The sequence below is a fragment of the Schistocerca piceifrons genome, chromosome 1 (assembly GCF_021461385.2).
Source record: "Schistocerca piceifrons isolate TAMUIC-IGC-003096 chromosome 1, iqSchPice1.1, whole genome shotgun sequence".
NCBI classification, from domain to species: Eukaryota; Metazoa; Arthropoda; class Insecta; order Orthoptera; family Acrididae; genus Schistocerca; species Schistocerca piceifrons.
This window is the reverse complement of record NC_060138.1, coordinates 426210152-426238019: the sequence shown is the minus strand read 5'-3', so window position 1 is coordinate 426238019 and position 27868 is coordinate 426210152.

Sequence of the window (27868 nt, the reverse complement as noted above, 5' to 3'; positions counted from 1 at the left end):
GACGACTGTGGTACCGAACTCAAAAAAATAAAACGCCGGCCAGTGTGGCCGAGCGCTTCTAGGCGCTACACTCTGGAACCGCGCGACTTCTACGGTCGCAGGTTCGAATCCTGCCTCGGACATGGATGTGTGTGATGTCCTTAGGTTAGTTAGGCTTAAGTAGTTCTAAGTTCTATGGGAGTGATGACCACAGCAGTTGAGTCCCATAATGCTCAGAGCCATTTGAACCAAGAAAGTAATACATGCCGTGCCCTGAGTAACTATGCGTGGTATGTGATTACTGTTATGAGGATAATGTGCTCATATCTGCTGTGCTCTTGAGAGCGACTACAAGTTCGAAACTTTCAGTGCATAATGAAGTAATCATTTAAACAGCCTGGTGGAATCGATGTCGTTCTTTAAATTTATCGAAAATGTGGCGGAGACCTAGAGATCGTCAAGATACTTGGTGCTTTGGTATTAAACTCTTCGAAAATTCGTGACTGTGCTCACTATTAAACGCTGATACACCTCATCTTTAAAAGCGGGTCGTATATTCTTAGTGAAGATGTAGTTCTTTCAGCCCAACGACTGACATGATGTAGCTCTCCAAGCTACTCCGTATTGTCCAACTTCGTCATAGATGCATGAGTGACACAACCTGCATCCGTTTGAACTTGCACAATGTATTCAAGCTTTGTTTTCCTTGAAAATTAATCCCTCCCTCGTCCCCCCCCCCCCACCCACAAACAAATACACACAATTTCCATTCGTCACCAAATTATCTGTTCCTTGATGCCTCACATTTTGTCATATGAACCAATCCCTTCTTTTAGTTAAGTTTCGCCTTCAGTTTCTTTCATTTGTAAACACATTACATGATTCAGGGCATACGATTTGCATTTGCTTAATTCTGAGAATCCGCCATCAACAAAAAAGGAGAAAAATTAAAGCGATAATTATGACCACAGGCACGACGAAAATCATACACGACGGTTGGAACTTAAATAGTGGCAACTATTTATTCACAACCGGTACAAAACAGTTACATGTTTGCACCTGTTACTGCGTTTCAGAGTAGTCACCAGCATTGTGTAGAGCCCGTTGCCAGCGATATGGAAGGCGTAGTATACCGTTAGCAGAGCCTGTTCTGTTGATGGTGCGAGTGGAGCTGTCTAAAGTTATGGTGATCCTCGAGTACGACTGTGATGGTGTTATCCTAACATTACATTTCTCCACGCCATGCCGCCAGTGTTAAGTATTGCTGTTCGTTTGTGGAGCATCACCTGCGACCAGCTTTGCGAAAGAAGCGACGATACTTTCTGCGCAACCCACCCATCATTTTGCACGAAAGTGCGCGGGCGCATACAGCGCCAGCTGTGGCTGCTCTGTCCGCTCGAAGGGACTGGGAAGTACTGTCCCATCCACAATACGCCCCGGACTTAAGTTCTTGTGACTTTGGTTTGATTCCGAAGACGAAGGAACCACTCCGTGGGACTCGCTTCAGAACTGTTCCAGAGATTCGACAGGCAGTAGACCGCTCCATTCGCACCATCAACAGAACAGGCTCTGCAAACGGTATACTACGCGTTCCACATCGCTGGTGACAGGCTCTAGACAACGCTAAAGACTATTTTGAAGGACAATGCCAGGTACAAACATGTAACTCCTTTGAATCGGTTGTGAATAAATAGTTGCCACTATTTAAGTTCCAACCCTCGTATGTTATTTCCGAAGTCAACATCCCTTGTTCTCAACACACACACATCATACAGGGATGAATCAGAAATAATTTTTAAGTGACTTCTCACACCGCATACCGATTTTACGCTAAAAAGCACGGTTTATGGGTAACTTCGACATAAGCAAAAGAGCACATAGATGCCCAACTTCATACATAAATTTTACGATGTTAACTTCTTAATCACAAATAAGTCTCTCTTTTCATACGCTACTGGCCATTAAAATTGCTACACCACGAAGATGACGTGCTACAGACGCGAAACTTAACCGACAGGAAGAAGATGCTGTGATATGCAAATGATGAGCTTTTCAGAGCATTCACACAAGGTTGGCGCCGGTGGCGGCACCTACAACGTGCTAATATGAGGAAAGTTTCCAACCGTTTTCTCATACACAAAACAGCAGTTGCCCGGCGTTGCCTGGTGAAACGTTATTGTGGTGCCTCGTGTAAGGAGGAGAAATGCATACCATCACGTTTCCGACTTTGATAAAGGTCGGATTGTAGCCTATCGCGATTGCAGTTTATCGTATCGCGACATTGCTCCTCGCGTTGGTCGAGATCCTATGACTGTTACCAGAATATTGAATCGGTGGGTTCAGGAGGGTAACACGGAACGCCGTGCTGGATCCCAACGGCCTCGTATGACAGGCATGTTATGGCTGTAACGGATCGTGCAGCCACGTCTTAATCCGTGAGTCAACAGATGGGGACGTTTGCACGACAACAACCATCTGCACGAACAGTTTGACGACGTTTGGAGCCGCTTGGATTATCAGCGCAGAGACCATGGCTGCGGTTACCCTTGACGCTGCATCACAGACAGGAGCGCCTGCTATGGTGTACTCGAGGACGAACCTGGGTGCACGAATGGCAAAACGTCATTTTTTTCTGATGAATCGATGTTCTGATGCTCGCATCCGTTTCTGGCGACATCACGGTGAACGTACATTGGAAGCCGGCCGGTGTGGCCGTGCGGTTAAAGGCGCTTCAGTCTGGAAACGCGTGACCGCTACGGTCGCAGATTCGAATCCTGCCTCGGGCATTGATGTGTGTGATGTCCTTAGGTTAATTAGGTTTAATTAGTTCTAAGTTCTAGGCGACTGATGACCTCAGAAGTTAAGTCGCATAGTGCTCAGAGCCATTTGACCACATTGGGAGCGTGTATTCGTCATCGCCATACTGGCGTATCACCCGGCGTGATGGTATGGGATGCCATTGGTTACACTTCTGGGTCACCTCTTGTTCGCATTGATGGCACTTTGAACAGTGGACGTTATATTTCAGATGTGTTACGACCCGTGGCTCTACCCTTCATTGGATCCCTGCGAAACCCTACATTTCAGCAGGATAATCCACGACCGCATGTTGCAGGTCCTGTACGGGCCTTTCTGGATACAGAAAATGTTCGACTGCTGCCCTGGCTAGCACATTATCGAGATCTCTCACCAATTGAAAACGTCTGGTCAATGACGGCCGAGCAACTGGCTCGTCACAATGTGCCAGTCACTACCCTTGATGAACTGTGGTATTACGTTGAAGCTGCACGGGCAGCTGTGCCTGTACACGCCATCCAAGCTCTGTCTGACTCAATGGCCAGGCGTATCAAGGCCGTTATTACGGCCAGAGGTGGGTGTTCTGGGTACTGATTTCTCAGGATGTATGCACCCAAATTACGTGAAAATGAAATCACTTGTTAGTTCTAGTATAATATATTTGTCCAAAGAATACCCGTTTGCCATTTCTTCTTGGTGTAGCAATTTTAATGGCCAGAAGTGTATTATCTTTTTTACAAATACCATTTTATTGGTTTTAAAGTGCTTATTAACCGGAAAATTGGCATACGGCATTGTCATACATAATAACCGTGACCACCGTCGTAGTCCATTATCTCCGCCCATCGGAAAAGTTTCTAAACGAACAAACTTTTCGAAACGATCAACATATTGGTCATTGTTGCCTTGAATTGTGACTTACCATTTGTTACTACGGCCTAATGTGCTTACTGTAACTGAAAATGTTTGTAGAGATAAAGTTACAGGTTATGTGGCACCGGTGACAGTCCCTGATCTCTACCAGTCGTAAAACGAGGACAAACATTCAGAATGCAAAACACGTCTTGGACACATGGAAATGTATAGACAAGGACGTCTGATGAATTTGTGATTGTTATTTCATGTCATTCGGTTTCAGTTTTAAAGATGTTTTCTCTTCATTCCCAAAACTACCATTATGCCAACGTCTACCGTTATTCCAAATAATGTCATTATTTGCCGTGCGGGATTAGCCGAGAGGTCTACGGGCGCTGCAGTCATGGACTACTCGGCTGGTCCCGCCGGAGGTTCGAGTCCACCCTCGGGCATGGGTGTGTGTGTTTATCCATTTAGGATAATTTAGGTTAAGTAGTGTGCAAGCTTAGGGACTGATGACCTTAGCAGTTAAGTCCCTTAAGATTTCATACACTTTTTTTTGTCATTATTTAAAACCAAAGGAGTTGCTGCAGTTCCGCACCTGCCTTCTGGAGAGATTCATTGGTCCTGCAATGTGAAGTAACGAAGAGGACATAAAAATTCCAAATCATCAGGGAAGAGCGGGACGCAAAGTAAACTCTGGGCAGACTTCTGCGTTCATAACAATTTTCATGATTTTGTTTTTTAGCTTTATTGTTAATTTCAGAGGAAACCCTCCGCATCGCTACAATGAGGGCTGGCAACAGACTTGTTGCTGATTTTAATCCGGATAGCGTTAAAAGTAGAAACAGGCTTGCAGTTTAAATGTCTGAAATAATTTGCACTGAAATACAGTTAAAATGACTTGTACAAATGAAACAAAGACGACGACAATATTGGTGATCAACTAATGGAGAAAACAACAATATCTCCTTATCACTGATCGACTTCTTGTTCTCGTACTATGATTGGGAATATTTACCACACTCGTTAGCTGGTGCCGTATATATTAACTATTAAAGTCACAGTAAATTAATACCCCTCTTTCTTCCTACTGATGCGGAATGACGGAACACATTATTTTACAGAATAACGGTGTCTGTTCTCCACCAGTCGCTACACAGGCAAGTAGTCTGTAGAAAGAATTTACAAAAACTGTCTACGGTGCACTGACTCCGGATCACTACTACCTGCTTTCGCTCTGATGAAAGTAACCATAACGACTGAAACGTCAAAGGGATCTTGTACCATAACATTATTATGTCGATATACGTTGGCAAAGAAACTGGAAACTAAAAATTACAGAGTTAATTTGCACTGCAAACACTGAGATAGCAGCAGTGTCGAAGAAGACGGAATCACGTTGCTGGATGTTTGCGCGTTCCCATTAAAAGTCAGGTAACGGCTCTCCGGGCAATTATGCGCCCCTCGCAGCTCGTTACTTAAAGGCGCTGCTATCGGCAGCCGACGCCGTCCCCACCTACAATGCTCTCCTCATTCCTTGTCTTGAAGACTTAAACTCAAACAAAAGATTTATGAAGTTTGAATTACTTGTTTGCAGTTCTGTAATCATACTCCGGACGACAACCATTGTTGGATGACATCAAAGTGAGTGTAAAGGGAGACCGGCTCGTTTGCCTTCCCAGTCTCGGGCTCTTCGCTGCTGACGTTTTAATAACGAGTCGAGTGCGGCAGCGCTAACCGTCCGGACAGCGCTCTCTACTGATGAACTCCCAGCGCAAAGTTGGCTGGAGCGTTTGAGGTGATTAGTAGAGCAACTGGTTCTCCTACAATGCATAAAAGCTTGCAGAATGTACCCTGCATATAATATAGAGTCGTTTAATACATAAAAGTTTTAATTATAATCGTTGCATATTACAAAAACGTATGTATGTATACTGAAGAGCCATAAAATTATCACCATCTGCTTAATAGCTTGTTTGTCCGGGTTAGTTACGTGGCATTAGCTGTCTAAGCACAGGTCATATAATTCGCGTAGCCGGCCGAATGAAGGAAGCGAGTCGGAGCAGGAGAGGTACAGCACTTCCATACCGCGTGTAAAATTAAAGAGGTTTACTGTAGGCAAAACAAGTTAATAGAAGGTTACATAACTTTGCGATGATAAGCACGTAGGTACGAAGCCCTATTCCCGTCGTAAGTAGTAAAAAGTCTCAATAACAAGCGAACACACTCTGAAGTTGAAGCGATGTTTCCAGGCCGTCTGCTCTTGATGAAATGGACGGAAAGTAGAGCGGCGCTCCTTGATCTCTAGTGTTGGCTACAGGGCGCTGTGTTCGGCGTAGTTCGTCCGCTCTCGTAGTGCCAACATACGAGCGTGCACCTACGCTGTGGCATCGGAACTATCAATACGACACTCCGTTATGTGATTGACGTGTTCCAATCTCAGTCTTCCCCCACAGTTTTTGCCCTCTACAATTCCCTTAGTACCAAGGACTTTATTCCTCTAATGCCTTAACATATGTTCTATCATCCTGTCCCATCTTCTTGTCAATGTTTCCCATTTGTTCCTTTCTTCGCAGATTTTGCGGAAAACATTATCATCCCTTATCTTACCAGTCCACTTGATTTTAACATCCTTCTGCACCATCACACCTCAAACGCTCCGACTCTCTTCTGTTCCGGTTTCCCCACAGTGGCCGTCAGCGGTGGCCGAGCGGTTCTAGGCGCTCCAGTCCGGAACCGCGGGACTGCTACGGTCGCCGGTTCGAATCCTGCTTTGTGCATGGATGTGTGTGATGTCCTTAGGTTAGTTAGGTTTAAGTTGTTCTAAGTCTAGGGGACGGATGACCTCAGATGTTAAGTCCCATAGTGCTCAGAGCCATTTGAACCATTTTGTAATTCGAGTAAACAACGGCCGCTGATCTGCGTACCGCCGTGATGGCGTCCGATAGTGGCACAGATGGCTTCTGTACGATTTACATCAGGCGAATTCGCTCGCCAAGTCATCAGCATGAGTTCACTACAATTCTCCTCAAATAACTCTAGCTCGGTTGTGCGTCCGAGAAACGGACAATTGTATTGCTGGAAGCTGCCATCGCCGTCGGGGAAGACATCAAGCATGAAGGGATATAGCTGTTAGCGTTTCTTCGATTACTACCACAGGTCGCACCAAAGCGCAGGAGAACGCCTCCCGTACCATAATACTGATCCCACCATCCTGAGTCCGTGGTGTGCTGCACGTTACGAGACGCCGGGGTTCTCCTCTATAACAATGTTTGTGGAGACCGGTCAAAAATATGATTATCCCGAAGAGCCGACACTTTCCCATTGATCAACCGTCGAATCTCGATGGTCCAGTGCTCACTGAAATAGTAATTGACGATGTCAGTGGATCAACGTATGAATACGTCGGAATGATCTCCTGCGGAGCTCCACGTTCAACACTGTAAGATGAACAGCGTGCTCCAAAACACTTTTGCGCGCCCTGGCATTGTGCTCTTTTGGCAGGGACGGCACAGATCATTATCTATCCTACTTTACAGAGCAGACAAGCATCCGAACCTCACGTTCCGTGAAGAGTCGTGAACATCACAATGTTTAGAGCCTAGTGGTAGTTTCATTGCCCTTCGTCCTCTTTCCGTAGATGAACACGACAGTAACTCGTGAACATTCGACCAGCTTCACCGTTTTCAAGATACTCGTTCACAGGCCCTGCGTAATAATAATCTGCCCTTTCTCAGAGTCGCTTATGTCACTGGATACCCCGATTTGCAGCCCATACCTTCGCTAGAGTGATATCTCTTTCATGTCTGCTCTGCTAACTTACTTTTGCTAGCCGGCTGGTGTGGCAAAGCGGTTCTAGGCACTTCAGTCTGGAACCGCTCGACCGCTACTGTCGCAGGTTCGAATCCTACCTCATGCATGGATGTGTGTGATGTTCTTAGGTTACTTTTGCTACTGCATCAAGTGTCCGCAACGTCACCAGGTGGCATCAAACGTAGCGGTGGGCAGTAATCATACTTTTTTGGCTTATCTTTGTATATATGTGTGTAGGTGTATATGTATGTACGTATGTTCCTAAACCACTGTGCCGATTTCAACCAAACTTTATAAATATTTACCTTACTGTCAGGCGAGAATCCCTGTGGAAGTAAGAACCACTTACCTGTCAAAGGGATGTGGATGAAAAAGAACCATAGCCCTCGACGCATGAATTCCCACGCTTTATCAGTCAAGTATTTCTGATTGGAAGCACTTAGAGACTTCAAACAAATTTTCCACATAATTTTAAACCTTTACGACCTTTTTGCCTCGCTGAAAGCTCCTACAAAGTGATCAAAAGAAAATGTTTTTCGTTTTCTACTTTTCCACTTGACGTCATAATTTGTTACTTCTTTACAAATAAATGTATTCATGACACACTTAACAAACAGTATACACGCATACCAATGAACGTAAGTGGAAAATTATGTCATTGTACGACACATGGTTCAGTAGCTATGACGTTACAAACAGTGAGATGTATGAAAACTTGCCGCATTGTGTATGACTTTTAAATTGATTAATTCACTGCTATTAACTCCTTCCGCATCAAAGTTTAGTTGACAGTATCCAATACACCGGTGAATGTACCTACAAAATTATATCGTCGTACGATACATAGTTTGGCTCTGAGCACTATGGGACTCAACTGCTGAGGTCATTAGTCCCCTAGAACTTAGAACTAGTTAAACCTAACTAACCTAAGGACATCACAAACATCCATGCCCGAGGCAGGATTCGAACCTGCGACCGTAGCGGTCTTGCGGTTCCAGACTGCAGCGCCTTTAACCGCACGGCCACTTCGGCCGGCGATACATAGTTTGAGAAGATATGTATTCACAAAGGCTAAGCACAAGTTTTTTGTTGGAGTGGACGCACAGCTATAAATAAATACCTGGGTAACGCCGGCGTACTGCGCTTTCTTTTTTTTTTGGGGGGGGGGGGGGAGAGGGGGTGATCAGTCTTCTGAATGGTTGGATGCGCCCACGAATTCCTCTCCTGTGCCAGCCTTTTCGTCTCAGAACAGCACTTACATGCTACTTCCTCAATTATTTGATAGATGTATTCCAGTCTCTGTCTTCCTCTACTGTTTTTGCCCTGGCTCTGATACCATGCATGTCAGTCCACTCATACTTTAACTGATGTCCTATCATCCTGTCGCTTTTCTTTATCAGTGTTTTCACTATACACCTTCCCTCTCCGATTCTACGGAGAACATCCTCATTCCTTACCTTATCAGTCCACCTAATCTAACATACGTCTGTAGCACCATATCTCAAATGCTTCGGTTCTCTTCTGTTCGGTTTTCCCACAGTCCATGTTTCAGTACCATTCAATGCTGTACTCCAGACGTACATTGTCAGAAATTTCTTCCCCAAATTAAGGCCTATGTTTGACAGTAATAGACTTCTCTTGGTCAGGAATGTCCTTTTTGCCATTGCTATTCTGCTTTTGATGTCGTCCTTGCTCAATCTCGTCATAGGTAATTTCACTTCCTAGATAGCATAATTCCTCAACTTCCTCTACTTCTGACCATCAATCCTGATGTTAAGTTTTCCACTGTTCCCATTTCTGCTACTTCTAATTACTTTCGTCTTTCTTCAGTTTACTCTCAATCCATATCCTGTACTCATTAGATTGGTCATCCCATTTAGCAGATCATACACTTCTCTCACTGTCACTGAGGATAGCAATGTCATCAGCGAATCGTATCATTGATATCCTTTCACCTTCAATTTTAATTCTTTCTTTTATTTCCATCAGTGCATCTTCGATGCACAGATTGAGCAGTAGGGTAGAAGACTACATTCCTCTCTCTCACTCGTTGTTGATCGTCCCTTTTGTTATTCCCTCTCGGGTCTTGTTCATATTTTACATTACCCGTTTCTCTCTCTCAACCGCAACGTCAGAATTGACTCTCTGGTGCCTTTACCTATTCTAAAGCCTAACTGATCGTCATCTACCACATCTTCCATTTTCTTTTCCATTCTCCTGTATATTATTCGCGTCAGCAACTTGGATGTGTTTGTTGTTAAGCCGATTCTGCGATAATTCTCTCACTTGTCACCTCTTGCACTCTTCGGAATTGTGTCGATGATTTTTTTTGAATGTCAAATGGTATATCACCGGACTCATACATTCTACACATCAACTTGAATAGTAGTTTTGTTGACACTTCCTCCAGTGATTTTAGAAATACTGATGGAATGTTATCTATCCCTTCTGCCTTATTTTATCTTCAGTCCTTTTAAATTCTGCTCTCTTAAATTATGATTGAAATGCTGGATCCCCTATCTCTTCTAAATCGAAGTATGTTTCTTCTTGTATCAAATCAGGCAAATGTTTCCCCTCATAGAGGCCTTCAATGTACTTTTTCCACCAGTCTGCCCTCTCCTCTGCATTTAACAGAGGAATTCCCATTGTCCTCTTTATGTTACCACCCTGACTTTTAATGTCACCGAATGTTGTTTTGGTTTTCCTATATGCTGAGTCTGTCCTTTCGATAGCAATTTTATTTTTCGATTTCTTCACTTCGTCATAGCTTGCCTGCACTTCCTGTTTATTTTAATCCTCATCGACTTATATTTCAGTATTCCTGGGTTTCCTGGAACGTTTTTGTGCTTCGTCTTTTCATCGATCAACTGAAGTACTTTTTCTGTTGCCCATGGTTTCTTCGCAATTACCTTCTATGTTTTTCTTTCCAACTTCTACGATGGCCCTTATTAGAGATGTCCATACCCCTTCAACTGTACTTCCTACTGTACTTCCTATTGCTGTATCTATAGCCTTATAGAACTTCAAGCTTATCTCGTCATTCCTTAGTACTTCCGTACCCCACTTCTTTGCATATTGATTCTTTCTGATTAATGTCTTAAACATGAGCCTACTTTTCTTCACTACTATATTGTGATCTGAGTTAGTAACTGCTCCTAGGTAATCCTTACAATCCAGTATCAGATTTCGGAACCTCTGTGTGACCATGATGTAATCTAACAAATCTTCGCGTATCACCCTGCCATTTCCAACTATACCTCCTTCTCTTGTGATTGTTGAAAAGAGTGTTCGCTGTTACCATCTGAAATTTATTACAGAACTCAATGATTGTTTCTCCTCTCGCTTTACTTGTCCCAAGACCATATTCTCCTGTAATCGTTTCTTTTACTCCTTCCCCTACGACTGTATTCGAGTTCCCTATGACTATTACATTTTCTTCTCTCTTTTCGTGTTGTATTATCCTTTCAATATCCTCATGTACTTTCTGTAGATCTTGATCTTCAGCTTGCGGTGCCGGCATGAATACCTGAAGTATCACTGTCGGTGTTGGTTTGCTTTCGATTCTGATAAGAAAAACGCTATCACTAAACTGTTCACAGTAACACTCTCTCTGCCCTAACTTCCTATTCATAACACAATTTTCTGCTGCTATCACCCTACACTCATATGACCAGATATCCTTGTCTTCTTTCCGTTTCACTTCACTGAGGTTGAGCCTTTGCATTTCCCTTTTCAGATTTTCTAGTTTGACTATCACGTTCAGGATTCTCACATGCCAAGTCCCGACTCGTAGAACGTTCTCCGTTAGTAGATCGATAAAATCACGTACTGTATATGCATTTATAGAACAGTTTCCAATGTATAGGGTGTTTCCAAAAAGATTCATTCGATTTGGCAACTCTTTATTTCTGAAACTCGTATATGTATTCAATGAATTGTGTTTTTTGATGATCGGCAAACTCAAAAATTTTTTTCATACCTTTTCATAGGTCTTCAATATGCTCTTTGAGATGCACGGCATACAATGTGGTATTCAAATTGTTCCCGTACTGTAGTTATAAACCCCTACAGGAAATACTCACATACAGCCAAGTCCGATGACCTTGGAGCCTAGCACCGTAAGGCTGCCCGCTGGAGTGGCCGAGTGGTTCTAGGTGCTTCAGTCTGGAACCGCGCGACCGCTACGGTCGCAGGTTAGAATCCTGCCTCGGGCACGGATGTGTGTGTTGTCCTTTGGGTAATTAGGTTTAACAAGTTCTCAGTTCTAGGGGAATTATGACCTGAGATGTTAAGTCCCATAGTGCTCAGAGAGAATCGTAAAGCTGAAATATTTCGTCCAGTGCGACCGATAAATCTTTCAGTAGCATTTCCAGTTGCCAGTGTGGCCGTGCCCCAATCTGTTGGTAAATGAAGTCGTATCGCCATATTTCCTTCTTGTAATAATGCTGTCGGCAAAGATAAATGGACCATACATCTTTTCCCGTGAAACTGTACGAAACATTAAATATTGGAGAGTCCGTCTCATGTTGACCAACTTCATGTGGTTGTTCTTTATCCCATATTCTCAGTTTGTGACGGTTTACCTTTCCATTTCAAATGGTTCAAATGCCGCTGAGCACTATGGGACCTAACATCTGAGGTCATCAGTGCCCTAGAACTTAGAACTACTTAAGCCTGACTAACCTAAAGACATCACACACATCCATGCCCGAGGCAGGATTCGAACCTGCGACCGTAGCAGTCTCGCGGTTCCGGACTGAAGCGCCTATTACCGCTCGGCCACTGCGGCCGGCACCTTTCCATTTAATTGGAATGTTGCCTCGTCACTAAACACTGAGTGTGGAAGAAACCTGTCGCCCTCCATCTTGCCAAGAACGAAACTCCAGAATTCCACACGTTGTTATATGCCACCTTCTCAAAAAGCATGCAGTAGCTGAATTTTGTATGGTTTCATGAGTAAACTCAGACGCAACACACGCCAGGCGGACATCAGGAGCGTGTTAAGTAGTCCAACTGCATGGCGGACGAGTTCGACGTCTGTGTCAGACACTAAGGGACGGCCCGGCGATTGGTGCACACTGCTGCTACCTAGCGGAAACAATGTGAAACTCGAGAGTTTGCTCTTTCCAACAGTACGTTGTTCATGCTCATATTTCAAATAATATGATAGTTACGATTTTTTTTAAATCGAAAGATTCTTTATAATACACTCTGTATTTAACAAACAGCTATTTCCCCCTAATCTAAATCATCTTAAAATTACGAAAGTAGCCGTTGTTGATATTAACAAAGTCAGGTAAGAGTTTGCGTGACTCATCTTTACTTTCGGCAAAGTAAACTAGAATCTTCTCAAGCTCATAATTTTTCCGCCCCTTGCCCCTTCATAATCTCCCCACTCTTTTCCCTATTCGAACTAATTTTCTACCAGCTTAACACGTTTGTTCATCCAGTTAAATACCTTGAACATTTTCATCAACGTTACACCTTCCCTAAACAGGAAGGTCAGAATTCATTAGCCTCCTCAATCCTTTAAAATCCGAGTCACTGCCACACTATGTTCCCTGCCTGCTTTACTCCTCCACAGGAGAAACAGCAGGGGTTGGTCAAAAATAAGACAACATCGCAAGCAATGTGTGCTTCAATGTAAATGCAGATGCTAACTAAGTCTGCAGGTATTGTATTTGATCACGAGCAACTTCAAAAATGGTTCAAATTGCTGTAAGCACTACGGGAATTAACATCTGAGGTCATCAGTATGGGGGACTTAGAACTACTTAAACCTAACTAACCTAAGGACATCACACACATCCATGCCCGAGGCAGGATACGAACCTGCACCGTAGCAGCAGCGTGGTTCCGAACTGAAGCGCCAAGAACCGCTCGGCCACAGCAGCCGGCTCACGAACAGCAATAATGTTTTTCCTCAATACGTAGCAAGTGTCAATCGTGGTCAGAACAGTGTTCTGTGTTGTTGTAAGTGCATTACGTCGGAATTAAGTACATCCGCACATGCGTTAGTTGTCCTTGCCTATGTGGTGGATGCTTCTGTACCCAAGATGGACGAAGTTCTTCGTGTTTCAAGAGGTACCTTACCGAAGATTTACACTGCATATAGCGAAAGCGGAAAAATGTTATGCACTAAGTCACAACGTGGACGAAAGTGTGTGTTGAGTGATCGTGACGGACGGTCGTTGAAGTTTTAGTTGCAAAATAAAATAAAATAAAATAAAAAATAAGAGGACGAAAGCTGCAATGTCGCTACAGAACTGAATGTCACACTTGCGAACTCTGTTAACAACAAAACAACGCGAAGCGAGCTGGAATTACGAAAACCACTCCCAGTGATGCAGATACCCGTAACAGGAAAATTTAGTGCTGAAGCCACAAATCTTGGGCTCTGGAGCAATTGACGAACGTCATTCGGTCATATGAGCCTTTTTCACACTGTTTTCAACTTTAGGCCGACTATACGCCCAAGAGTGATGGTTTTGGCAGCAATATTGTGGGAGTCCAAGGGACGCATAGTTACTCTGCCATGTCGCATTACTGCCATGAATTATGTGACCATTTTCGCCGGTCATGTGCATCCCATGGTACAGTGTTGGTTCCTCAGTGGAGATGCCGTGTTCCAAGACGACAGGGCCCCTGTTTGTACAACTCGCATCTTCCAGATCCGGTTTCGTGTGTGCAAGGATGGAGTGTCTCATGTCTCTTGGCCAATACAGTCACCAGATGTCCATATTATTGAGCTTTCGTGGTCTATTTTGGAGAGAAGGCTGCGCGATCGCTATCCACCTGCATCATTATTACTTGCCCTTGCTACTATTTCGCATGGAGAATGGTGCAAGGTTCCCGTGCATCGCTTACAGGATTTGTATTTATTCACTTCGAGACGACTGGAAGTTGTTTTCAATACCAGCTGCTTTACTCCACTGCATTAGGCTTGGTAATTTGTTGTGTGTTTTTTGTCCACCATTTGTATGCGGCATTACTAGCAGTCTGCTCGCGAAGCGGGATATACTGTAGGAGGTGGGCGATAACTCTTTGTGACCGGTGCGATAACCGAGCGGGACTCACCACACGTACGTAAGCACAGTGAGCGGTGGGCACGGAATTCTCCTCAACAGGTACACGCCAGTGTAGGTGACGCCACTGAAGAAAAGACAGTAGCGACTACGGTGAACGAAATATAAGCTGGATAATGAATTTTCATGGAAACAACGCTACAGCCATTAAAAATGACACAAGGAAACCAAATTAACTATACAAATCGCTGCAATGAGAAAAGCCCATTACGACGTTAAGCTCGATTCTACAATAAATATTAAGAAAGTTGTAAATGTCTTCAATTATGAATATCACGTTGTACAATAAATATTAATCACGAATAAACCATTGGAGCGATTACATCATCATAATCATCGTCGTCGTCGTCGTCGTCGTCGTTTTCCAACTTGGGTTTCCCGAATGTGGTGTACAAGCGCTCGTACATTTTCTGTTCGAGGACAACTTCCCATTTGTGTCCTTTCTCCTCCATATCTGATCTTGCAGTCTCTATGCAGCGTTTTCTTGGTCTTCCCAGTGTCTTCTCCCTACATCAAACGAAGTATCAAATGAAAGCTCATGAAATCAGCAAAAAACGAAATGAAACAGACATATATTGCCACAGCCATGAATCCTCGAGAAGCTGAAAGGTGTATGAAGCCAGTTCCTCATCTAATCATCCCAGGTAATTACTACCTGCTGTTAACTATTAGATATACTCTAAAAGATCGTGTATGTAAAAGTGTGTTAATGAAATTTATATAAAACCTCTGTGAAAACGCGAATAACAAAATGTAGAACATTTACAGGAAAGAACGTGTACTTAGAGGGCAGAAGAATGCAGTTCCTTCGAGTTGGCCGTATTTTGTAATTTTAACTTAATTATTTTACATCGTAAAACCTGATGCAAGCTTGGTTGGAGTTTTGCTAATAACTTACGTATTACTGTATTGTCTCTGAAACAATACACGTAGTGCATGTTTATAGGTGAACATAGTCTTAGTTTTTAATGGTAGTGTTAATAACTAACATGAATCCAGTAGTGCGTGACGTCAAGGAAAATCTTTAAGGGCGAGGAGCAGCGAACAAGCGATCTTTTGTTCGTACCTTGCGTCGTTAGAGACTTTCATCTTTTGCGAGTGCCACTGCATAGGCGGATGATCGTGGCAGCAGCCAGGTAGTCTCGGCTGAGAAGAAGCCGCGCTAGGCACGTACTTTAACTTTTCGTTGGACTTAAGGTATTTGACGGTGGTTTTCGGTGACTGAGTCTGAGCACCCATAGAAATTTCTTTTCAGGTTCTAGGACTTGAGATTGCTGAGAAACCTTTTGCTGTGAGTAATATTGAAATTCTCGGGTGACGGAATTGTCTGCTGAATTTCGCAGTGATTATTTAGAACAATAGACTTCAGCTTAAGCCTCGATTAGCAGCGATAAATTGTGCTTTCCGTCTTTAAGTGTTTATTTTGAAATTTCGCGATACATTAGCTTCTAAACGAAATTTCCAAGCAGTTGTTCGTGTTACGTCACTCTGTTGCACTAAGTTGAGTAATATTTATCTTTCTTTTAGTTTGAATCCGCAGTTGTTAGGGCTACCAATCGAAAAAATATGAATTATTTACAATAAACATTGGACTGCAGCGATCCTGTAGTTTTAACACATTAATAATCCCATGGGATATACGTATACAGTTTATATACTTATGAATTATTACCCCATTCTGCGTAATACGTTATAATGTGCTACGGATTGGTTCTTCAATGAATGCATGTGCCTTAAAGCACTGGTCCACGACCAACCACTAGGACACTGAACTGAACGAAGGTAATAATGTAGGAAGTATGTTGCCCACAATGTGGACAGACTAATAAATCGTTGGTGCAGTCGTAACTATAACTCCCTAGACCTTCCAGAACGAGAACACTATGCTGATTTATTTACATACAACCAATTACTGCCCTGTATCATCCCTTTGATCACGTATCTAACACTGTACATATTTCCAAGTGCCACAACGCATTCTTCTCCTCGTCCTTTTCCAGCTTTCACCCCCTGCTTACATACACTCTAAGACAACAACAACAACAAAAAAGAAAAAAGAAAACAACGCACCTCGAAGGATGCAAATTGGTCATAAGGCGATACTTAGTCAGCTACCGACGTGAAATGCAAATTTGTAAACTTTGGCGGCTGATGCATGAACGTGTGACGCTACAGCGGTTTCACCGCTAGTTGGCACGGATAGTCAACAAGAGACATGTCAATATCAGGGCATAAAATACCTGGTAATTTCATTCCGTGTAGTCAGTTTGGCAGTAATTATTCAACGCAGACAGGCACGTGAACGACACAATACACGCAGATGTCAGCATTTGAGAAAGGACGTGTAATTGCGCTCAAAGGAAGTCGGTTGCAGCAGTCGCCGATTCGTTCGACACTTGAATACGAGCGATACCACAACTCAAAGAAATTAGCAGGAAAAGGTCAACCGTGGTTGAACACGGCGTCAAAAAGGTAGTGATCGATCTAGAGAGACAACAGAACGAGACGATCGAGCAATCGTCACAGAGGCACCATTACCATCGATACGACGTGCCACTGGTTGGTCAGTGACCACAAGGACCATTAACATGCGGCCCACAGCAAGGGGGCTGAGCTAATGGAACCATTTGCAACGACTACCATTGACTCTATACACCAAAATGCAATTTTTCACTGGTGTGGGGAACATTCAGCCTGGAATCGCATTTACTGATGGAGAATAGTCTTCAGTGATGAGTCCCACTTTGAAATAATCCCCGATGAGAACAGAAGACGTGTCTGGAAGCGCGGACAGCAGTGGGATACCAACCTGAATGTCGTCCGCCATACGACTCGACAACCAGGAGTAACGGTCTGCACTACCATTTCATTCCATAGCAGGAACCGTTTTGTTGTCATCTGCGGCTCCCTTACATTACACCGATTCGTCGACGATATTCTACGGCACGTTTTGTTAGAGTTCACGGAAAGTCAACCTGGACTTATGTTTCAACGATATCATGCCCACCCGGACACGGCGAACGATTCTACTGATTTTCTTCGTGCTTGACAAACCACAGTTTTTCCAGCAATGTCGGCGGATCTCCGCACACTTGAGAATGTTTGGAGTGTTATGGAAAGGGCCCTTCAACCATTTCGAGGTTCTGATGATCTAATGCGCCACTTGGACGGAATTTGACACGACTTCCTTCAGGAGGACGTCCAAGAAATCTGTCAATCAGCCCCAAGCCGAATGACTGTTGGCATAGGATCTAGAAGACGGACCAATACGTTACTGGCTTATTCAATTCGTGAAGCACTCCCTCTTGAATAGCTCTTACAAATTTTTCTAAAATTACAATAACTTGTTTGTGTGCATATGTATATCACATGTACCGATTTCCGGGTCATTCAAACAATTTCTTCGCAGCTCGTCGGTTTCTCTCTCTCTTTCTCTTTCTCTCTTATTGCCTACTTCCCAACGATCGATAACAATCACTACAAGTCATAAATGGTTACCTACTGTTAATATTTCTCGTGACTCTATCTTCCCCTCCCACTGTTGCCACTCTCACGGGAAACCTATTTTAAACAACAAAACACGCCAGAAGAAAGATCGTCACTTACACCGTAACTCTATCCACATTCTCAACGTCTGGACGGTGTCCTGGTTCCTGTACTGTTCGTTTAATTAATGAAAAGCTCTCCAGTTGCTGTTGAGGACCTTATTGAGTCCACTGGCTGATATAAAGACCGAAACCGATAGTGGAGCCAATAAAGTTCTCAAGAGCAACTGGGCCGTTTTAATTAATTAACTACCGACGTTATCTTCGTCTTTGCTGTATACATACAAGTCATTTTAATTGAATTTTAATGAAATTATTTTAAGGATTTAACCTCTAAGTCAGTTTATACTTTAAAGTTTATCAGGATGAAGCGCAGCAATAAGTCTGTTGTCAGCCCTCACTCATCTAGCGCCTGGGTGATTTCCTTATGCAATGATCAATAAAGGTAAAAAATCCGTAACACTCCCGCTATTATTAATTGGAACCGTGAAACAACATGCTATCTGGATGAGTTACACAATTCTTCCAATGATTGACAGTCTGATATCTGGCTTCAATTCAGTTACTTGTTGTTCTACGCTGTCATTTCACTTTATATTGCTTCAGACGATTATTTCCTGATATTGTGCGGTTGTTACTCTCTCCAGAAATTTATTTTGTGGGTTCTTCAGAAATTTAGGCGTGATATATTACAATTTTTAACATCGAGAGTCAATTCTGTCTGCAATACGTGCCAATTGTACGCACTTGTTCATGTATTTCGCTATAGTTGCAAGATTGCTACACTATACGATCAAAAGTATCCACACACCCCAAAAACACACCTTTTTCATATTAGGTCCACTGAGCTGCCACCTACCGCCAGGTACTCCATATCAACGACACCAGTAGTCATTTGACATCGTGAGAGAGCAGAATGGGGCGCTCCGCAGAACTCACCCACTTCGAACGTGGTCAGGTGACTGGGTGTCACTTGTGTCATACGTCTGTACGCGAGATCTCCACACTGCCAAAAGTTCCTAGGTCCATTATTTCCGATGTGATAGTGAAGTGGAAACGTGAAGGGGCACGTACAGCACAAAAGCGTACAGGCCGACTTCATCTGTTGACTGACAGAGACTGCCGACGGTTGAAGAGGGTCGTAATGTGTAATAGGCAGACATCAATCCAGACCATCACACAGGAATTCCAAACTACATCAGGATCCACTGTAAGTAGTATGACAGTTGGGCGTGGGCGGGAGGTGAGAAAACTTGAATTTCATGGTCGAGCGGCTGCTCATAAGCCATACATCACGCCGGTAAATGCCAAAAGACGCCTCGCTTGGTGTAAGGAGCCTAAACGTTGGACTATTGAACGGTGGAAAAACATTGTGTGGAGTGACGAATCACGGTACACCATGTGGCGATCCGATGGCAGGGTGTGGGTATGACGAATTCCTGGTGAAGGTCATCTGCCAGCGTGTGTAGTGCCAACAGTAAAACTGGGAGGCGGTGGTGTTATGGTGTGGTCGTGTTTTTCATGGAGGGAGCTTGCATCATTTGTTGTTTTGCGTGGCACTATCACAGCACAGGCCTACACTGATGTTTTAAGCACCTTCTTGCTTCCCACCGTTGAAGAGCAATTCGGGGATGGCGAATGCATCTTTCAACATAATGCACGGCCTGTGGCGTAGTGGTTACACGACAGTAACATCCTTGTAATGGTCTGGCCTGCACAGAGTCCTGACCTGAATCCTATAGAACACCTTTGGGATGTTTTGGAATGCCGACTTCGTGCCAGGCCTCACCGATCGAGATCGATACCTGTCCTCAATGCAGTAGTCCGTGAATAATGGGCTGCCATTCCCCAAGTAACTTTCCATCACCCGATTAAACGCAGGCCTGCGAGAGTGGAACTGTCATCAAGGCTAAGGTGGGCCAATTATTGAATTCCAGCATTAGTGATGGAGGGCGCCACGAATTTGTAAGTCATTTTCAGCCAGGTGTACGGATACCTTTGGTCACATTGTGTATATATAGGGATCATATCAAACCGTACGGCATCAAAAACAGCCTGAAGATGGCACATTGAAGCGCTGGAACAGGTTGCAACAAAATAAAATAAAATCATAAGGACAGCTGTAGGTGTTTTATTTTGTAACAATAGTAAACGGCCGCCGTCCCAAAGACATCCTTGCAAAGGGATGGACGTACAAAAGAAATTGCAACTTTATTCGTTTACAGACCCGCCAATGGTGAGTCCGCGTACAAGTTACCCTGATATTCGACTATGTGTTTAGAACACTCCACACTTATTTTCAGGCAGTGAAAAATATGTAGAACGAAAACTAAGTATTAAGACAGGATTAGTTTGAGAAATATGTGGTATAACACTATTAAATGATGGGATCGTTTAACATAGGGGCGGCCAGGAATTTTGGTTGCGATCCATGCCCTGGTACAACTGATGCAACATTCAGCCAACTGCACACTTGCCCCACCAATCTGGAGAGCTATCTGGCGTGGAGAGGAGGAAACAGCAGCCATGCTACATTTAAATGGGAATGCAGTCTCACTGCATACGACTTGTTTGTGTTTTTCACATTTCTCACTAACACCACAAACAAATAAAACTTTCAGTATTATATAATTGCTCTCGGCACGCTGAAGACACAATACAACTCTTATCTGGTACCAACTCTTCTTATAGAGAAAGATGCAGACAGTTTCACAGATTTTCACACGCAGGTTGCCACGCAATCGTGACTTACGTAGTTTCATAATCGAAGAAAGGTCTTTCACACAAATATATTGGTCGAAATATTATATCACTTTTGTTGCATTGTTATGGAGACGTGGAAACTGGATGTGAGAAAAACAATGGAGACGTACTGGACAGCTTTAAAGTAGAAGGATTGTCTTTAAAACGGGAATGCAAATGAATCATTTATATCTGCACATGTCAGTGCACTTTCAACTGAAATAGCAAGTGGTCTCGATAATAGCTGTAAGATTAGCAGTGTCCTCAAAACGTTTAGAAAAATATCCTTCTACTTCTTTCAAGACCATAATGAATTCCCCAGACCTCACGGTTCCCTTACCGCCATGAATGTAAGGAAATGTACAGGTTTCTCGTCAGTATTTGTCCCTTCCACAATGCATTTACTTTTGAATGCATTACCAGAAAACCATAAATTAGTTTTTCTCCCCTTGCTATGTCTTAGTGTTGACTGCGTTCAGCCAACTTCACCTAAAATGCGAGATCTGGAATCCCTTCCAGATTTTCTGATTATCGTTCCTGCACTCCTTCTTCCTTCATAAATTCGATACTAGCGGATTTCAAATTAATAAAAAAAAAAAAAACGTTCCGCGCGTGCTCCTTGGCTTAACCGGCGTACTTTACAATAATATGCAAAGTCTAAATACTTCTCGTTCGTTTCTACTGAGAACTGTTGTAACTCACAGTGCAATAACGTGTGCGATCCCAGAATTATTTCTATTCATACCACCAGATTCTTGACGTGCTTCTTGGTACAGGACAAGAAATCCTGTCTGGCGAACGTTGTAATTTTTTGCTCTCTCATTTACAAATAAATCTTAAAATTCTTTCTGCATAGTACTGCAATGCTGTTTCATAAAATATCTGCAGCAACCGTCGATTAAGAGACTGCATAACTCATATTAAAAATTCTCATCCGTCTCTTCTATCATTCCCATACTGTTTTAAAGGCTTGAGACGATAGACCGTCGCGCTGGGTAGTCGCGAGGTCTTAGGTGTCCTGTCAGGGTTCGCGCGGCTCCTTCTGTCGGAGGTTCGAGTCCTCCCTCGGGCATGGATATGTGTGTTTTGTCCATAGCGTAAGTTAGTTTAAGGTAGATTAAGTAGTGTGTAACCTTAGGGACCGATGACCTCAGCAGTTTGGTCTCATAAGATCTTACCACAAATTTCAAAATTTTTACGATAGACCATTAGACTGCCTCATTTTGTACAAATAGCCACTGGACCTGCGAACGTTCTCCATACGACGTAGAAGTGGGACGGAGTTGGACCGACCAAAAAATGCCACACTGCGATATTTTCTTACTTACTTCCTGCTTACTGCGTTGGCCACACAAGTCGCAGTGAGTCTTTGGCCTCACCAATTAGCCTCCTCCAGCGTCCTCGGTCCACGTTTTCTTCTTCAGACAGCCCCAGCGTACACACATCCTCTAAGACCTGATCAATCCAGCGCAGTCGTGGTCTTCCCCGTGGTCTTGTGCCTCTAATATCTTGCTCCACTGCCTGCCTGATGATATGGGCTTCTCGACTCCGTGTCCATACCACTTCAGTCTTCTTTCTTTGATCACTGCCACGATGTCCATCGACTTGTATAGCTCCTGCAATTCACAGTTCTTTCTTTTCCTCCATTCATCTCCATCCTTCACTGGCCCAAATATCTATCTGAGGCTGGCATTCTGAAATGTCATGAGTTTTCTTTCCATCTTTTGGGTGATGGTCCAGGTCTCTGCTCCACATAAGACTAATGGTTGTAATGCTGTCTTTAAGATCTACGGCTTTGAGGATCTCGATAGAAGCCGGGACTTAAACTGCTGGCCCAGAGCAAAACTTGACCTGTTCCCTGCTTGTATTACTGCGGGAATTTTCTGGCCTATCACGTTCCTTTAATTGAGTATAGCCCCCAGGTATTTACAGTCTTTTACCCTTTCAAAGACTTTGTCTTCCATCTTCAGGGGTCTGTCATCATTTTCTCTGCTAACTACGAGGTATTTTGTCTTATCCATATTCAACTTCAGGCTTGCTCTCATTGCCTCTCCCATTAACGTTCTTGTCATCTGAACCAGGTCCTGCTCTTTCTCTGCTATTAAAACTACATCATCAGCATACGCCAGGGTGTTGATCCTTCTTGCCAGCTGTATTCCTGTCTGTAAGCTTGCTACCTTTCTCACTGATGACCTCAGCAGTTAAGTCCCATAGTGCTCAGAGTCACTTTTTCCTACCTTTCTCACGGCTCTCTCCAGAACCAGGTTAAACGGAAGAGGGGAGAGGGAATCTCCTTATCGCACTCCAGTCCTCACCTTGCACTTCTTTAATACGTTTCCATTTACTTTCACCGTGCATGTTGTCTGATGGGTGCATATCTGTGTCAGTTTTATGAGTTTTCTGGGAACTTGAGCCCTTTCGAGTCCTTGCCATATTGCTTGTCTATTCACACTATCATATGCATTTTTGAAGTCCACAGAGTGCAGTGCACATCTTTGTGGACTTCCCAGCTCTTTGCTAGCATTTGCCGTATTGTATGTAAATAGTCTACAGTTGACTTTCCCTTTCTGAAGCCTGCTTGTTCAATCCCAGTACTTTCTCGACGTGTGGTATTAGTCGCTTCAGTAACAGCATACTGCAGTACTTAATAAAATTATATCCGCAACGGTATTACTTATTATGTAAACTGAAGGTGGAGGGGCGGTAAATGAAAGTTAAAGAAATCATGACGTCAACCACATCGGGTCTTTATGCAGAGTGTAAATCTTCGAAATATCCTCAATCCGACGGACGCGTCACTATTAACATTGACACATGACTTTATTTCACGGGCAATGTGCAGGGTTTTGCAATTTAATCCATGACATTTGTGCAGAGTCTGAGGATCAGGTATTTTAGGCCGCCTCCTCTCCTTCCCTGCGGGGCAAAATACTGGTGGCTAATATTTCTTCCGCCACCGTAAATCGAACTACCTACATCCACGTGGAGCAGCCCAGCACAGGCGTGCGTTATCGATCCCGTCGGCTACGGAAGCGCGTAATATGTAGTAGAAAGCGTTGGCAAATGCCATGTGTAAGGAAGCGGTTCAATCAAGTATCGGGTTTAGATCTTACGTAATTGTGTGAAGAGCGAAGGTTGGATGGAAATTTCTTTCTCGAGATTAACACGCGAAGGGTTCATTGTTGGCTTACGGCCAAGCCCAGCTGACCAGCAGGCGAAGCACCAGGTCTACGGTTTATATCAAGTAGTTTACGTTAGCCTCCCTGCTTCCTCCTTCCCCTCCTCCTACTTCTGCGTTTACCCACCACGGCAGGCCGAAACAGGTTGTAGGCGAGGAGTAGCCTACTCCATCATTCCAGAAAGTTTAGAGGCTCGACAAAGAGAAACTACAGAAAAATTAAGATTGTGGTTTTACTCCTTCAGGTTTCCTACATAGTCTTCCCCCACTTGAGTGCAATGCACATAACGTTCATACAACCGTGTTAAACTGTCAGAGAAGTCCTTACTTCGTACGTAGTCCTACTCGAGTTTAAATGTAGATTATGTCTCTGTGCTTTGTCGTTTTGTGGGAGGTCTGTATTGATAATACGATGTCATGTCACCCGTAATGATTTATCCAGAATTGTCAGCGTTATGCATTTCAATTACTTTGCGGCAAGCGCCCACTTGTCGATGTTTTTGTTCTGAAGTCTAGATGTGCAGAACAAATTTTTCACACAATTGTCTCTACTTCGAAACGTGCTGGAGAATGTCTTGAATGCCTGATGAAGAGATGTTAACAACGATTTGTGACACAACAATGTTCAAACTACGGCTGCACGTCCACAATACTGCCACCTCACAACTAAGTGGTCGAATGCCCATCTGCTGTTTACAGTTGTTGAGACAGTTTCCGCGCTGACGTCACTGATACGCCACGAATAAAATCAGTCTTTGAACGTGTTTGAGGAGCGGTTTAAGGTGGCAGCATCCGATGCAATTTTCAGTAATAGAGGCGCATGAAAAAAGGAAAATAGATTTTCTCTCACAGTTCTATATCTTTCAGTCTCCTGTGGATACTTAGTCTTCTTCACCGTTAGCTGGATTTAAGTTCCCAGTTTTCTGAACTCGTATGAAGACACTTGATAAGAAACGATGAAAAGTCTCTGTAGCATGTTGGGCAAAAGCTTGAACTGACATCATTGTAATTTATAATTTCGAGTGCGCAGCTGGTTTCTGTCCTCAAAAGAAATGATACAATGTTAGAGCATATGTAATTCATAGTGTCCAAATTAATTGTAGGTTCCTTGTTTATGCAAGTATTTATGTACAGTTACATGTATCAAATGTAGTATTTGCTCCCGGAGGAAGATTATAGCATTCTGGAAGGCAGAAATATGGCAGATAATTTACACCTTCATGCAGGAGGTACAAGTGATGAAAAACGTCTCAGGATCGATGAAGGTGATTGAAGGTATCGTCAAAGTAGGCGACTCATAGTTATCTTTACCACAGGGAAACCTGTTAACGGAAACTCTTCGCACAGTACGAAGTCGTCTAGGAAGCTATGGAGCCATTAATATTGCACCGGAATCGTGCTGACGTGACCGGTAAGCAAATAACACTAATGGCAATTGGCCTGTTGTGTTTCACTATGTACTGCAGAAACTTTTAACTTATAACATTTCTTTTCATAGTTCGTCAAGGCTATTGCTCGAATGATTCCTTCCCAATCACCACGCCTACTTCCTACCTCATCATTGCCTAACAGACTTACTGCACTTGCTCTGATGCCCTTGAAGGCGATGGCTTTTTAACTCAATTTTTCCTCACATATCCTTTTATTTCATATATTAGCCAAAGCATGATTCACTACAAAGCTGCCTTGGGAACAACATTCCTCCTTTTCGGAAGCAGGAGTAGCGGAACCTTCGCAACGTGTAACATGGGTAATTTACTTCATAATTTGTTTGCGAACGGATGTCACTGGTGTCTAAATGCAAGAGTTTAATAGTTGCAAAGCTGTTCTCACCTAACGAAGTAACGAAGAAAATAGCGATAGGCTACCACACAATCGGCTTGTCGTCAAATTGTGGGCTTGTGGAATATCGTCTCAGTTCTGCGACTGGATTCTTAATTTCCTATCGGATAGGCCTTAGGTCCTAGTAATTGAGGGAAGGTCATGGAGTAAAACAGGAGTGATTTCTGGCATACCGCAAGGTAATACTACAGGCCCTGTGCTGTTCCCTATCTACATAAACGATTTACGAGACAATCTGGGCAGTCCTCTTAGGTTGTTTGCGGATGACGCTAATATTTCACGTCTAGTAAATCGTCAGAAGACCAAACCAAATGGGAAAACAATTTAGAAAAGATATCCATGAGGTTCGATTTATTGGCAAAACACTTACAAGATGCAACAGATATACTAAAGAGACTGCCTACCCTACGCTTGTCCGTCCTCTTCTGGATTACTGCTGTGCTTTGTGGGGTACATACGGAGTACAAAAATGGCTCTGAGCACTATGGGACTTAACATCTGTGGTCATCAGTCCCCTAGAACTTAGAACTACTTAAACCTAACTAACCTGAGGACATCACACACATTCATGCCCGAGGCAGGATTCGAACCTGCGACCGTAGCAGTTACGGAGTACATCGAGATAGTTTAAAGAATAGCAACACCTTTTGTATTATCGAGAAACAGGGGAGAGAGTGTCACGGACATGATACAGGATTTGGGGTGGACATCATAAAAACAACGTCTTTTCTCGTTGAGGCTGGATTTTTTGCTGATGACCACCTACATAGGGAGAAACGATCATCATAAAAAATAAGGATAATCAGAGCTCGCACGGAAAGACATAAGTGTTGGTTTTTTTCCGCGCGTTGTTCGGGAGTGGAATACTAGAGAATTATCACGAAGGTGTTTCGATGAACCCTCTGCTAGTGGTTCGATGAACCCTCTGCCAGGCACTTAAGTGTTATTTGCAGAGTATCCATGTAGATATAGGTGTAGATGCACGTGTATAGGTTGTTAAGATGCTACTTGCTACATATCGAGAGGGAAAAGAAAAGAGGTGCTTTAAAATGGACCCTATTCTGGACAGCATGAGAAGAACATATATCATTTTCGGGAAGGCTGCTTTGTATACTATTTTATATTTACCATGAACCAAATATTATATTTCCAGTGTGAGTTTTCGAGCACGTATTGAAGGAGAAAAGTGGTATAGATAGATAACCCCAAATCCATAACCTTCATAGACATTCCAGAATGAAATTTTCACTCTGCAGCTGAGTGTGTGCTGATATAAAACTCCTGGACAGGTTAAAACTGTGTCCCGGACCGAGACTCGAAAGCAGGACCTTCTCCTTCTGCAAGTAAGTGCTCCACCAACTGAGCTACCCACTCACGACTCGCGACCCATCTTCACCGCTTCAAATTCGCCAGTACCTCGTCTCCTACGTCCCAAACTTCACAGAAGCTCTCCCGTATACCTTTCAGAACTAGCACTCCTGGAAGAAAGGAATTAAAGCGATGAGGACGGTTCGTGAGTCGTTCATGGGTAGCTCATTTGGTAGAACACTTGCCCGCAGAAGGCAAAGGTCCCCAGTTCGAGTCACGGTTCGGCACAGAGTTTCAGTCTGCAAGGAAGTTTCATAAACATTGTACCACACCCAGGTAATAGTACTTACAAAGTTAGAAAACTTTATGTTAAATATGCGACCTTTCTTCAAGAGACCGGTTACATTTTAGCCCGATGTCAGTCTTGTTCTTTACCACGGGTTTACAGTTTAATATTATTCTCGTTAATTTTATGCATGTTCTGTTACTCTTGAAATTTGGTGTTTATTTTTGGCTATGATCAGTTGGGGGCTCTGTTTGGTCATTGTATACAACGAAAACACCATAAAAATAGGAAAAACAACTTAGGTATAAAACGGGTTACATTTGTTATTTGTTAGGCTCCTAATCATGAAAAAGTCTTAGGGCAACTGAGGGATCTTGCATTCTACGTCGTGTCTGAATTAACAGATTTCTTCCTCTCTTTATGATGCACATAATTT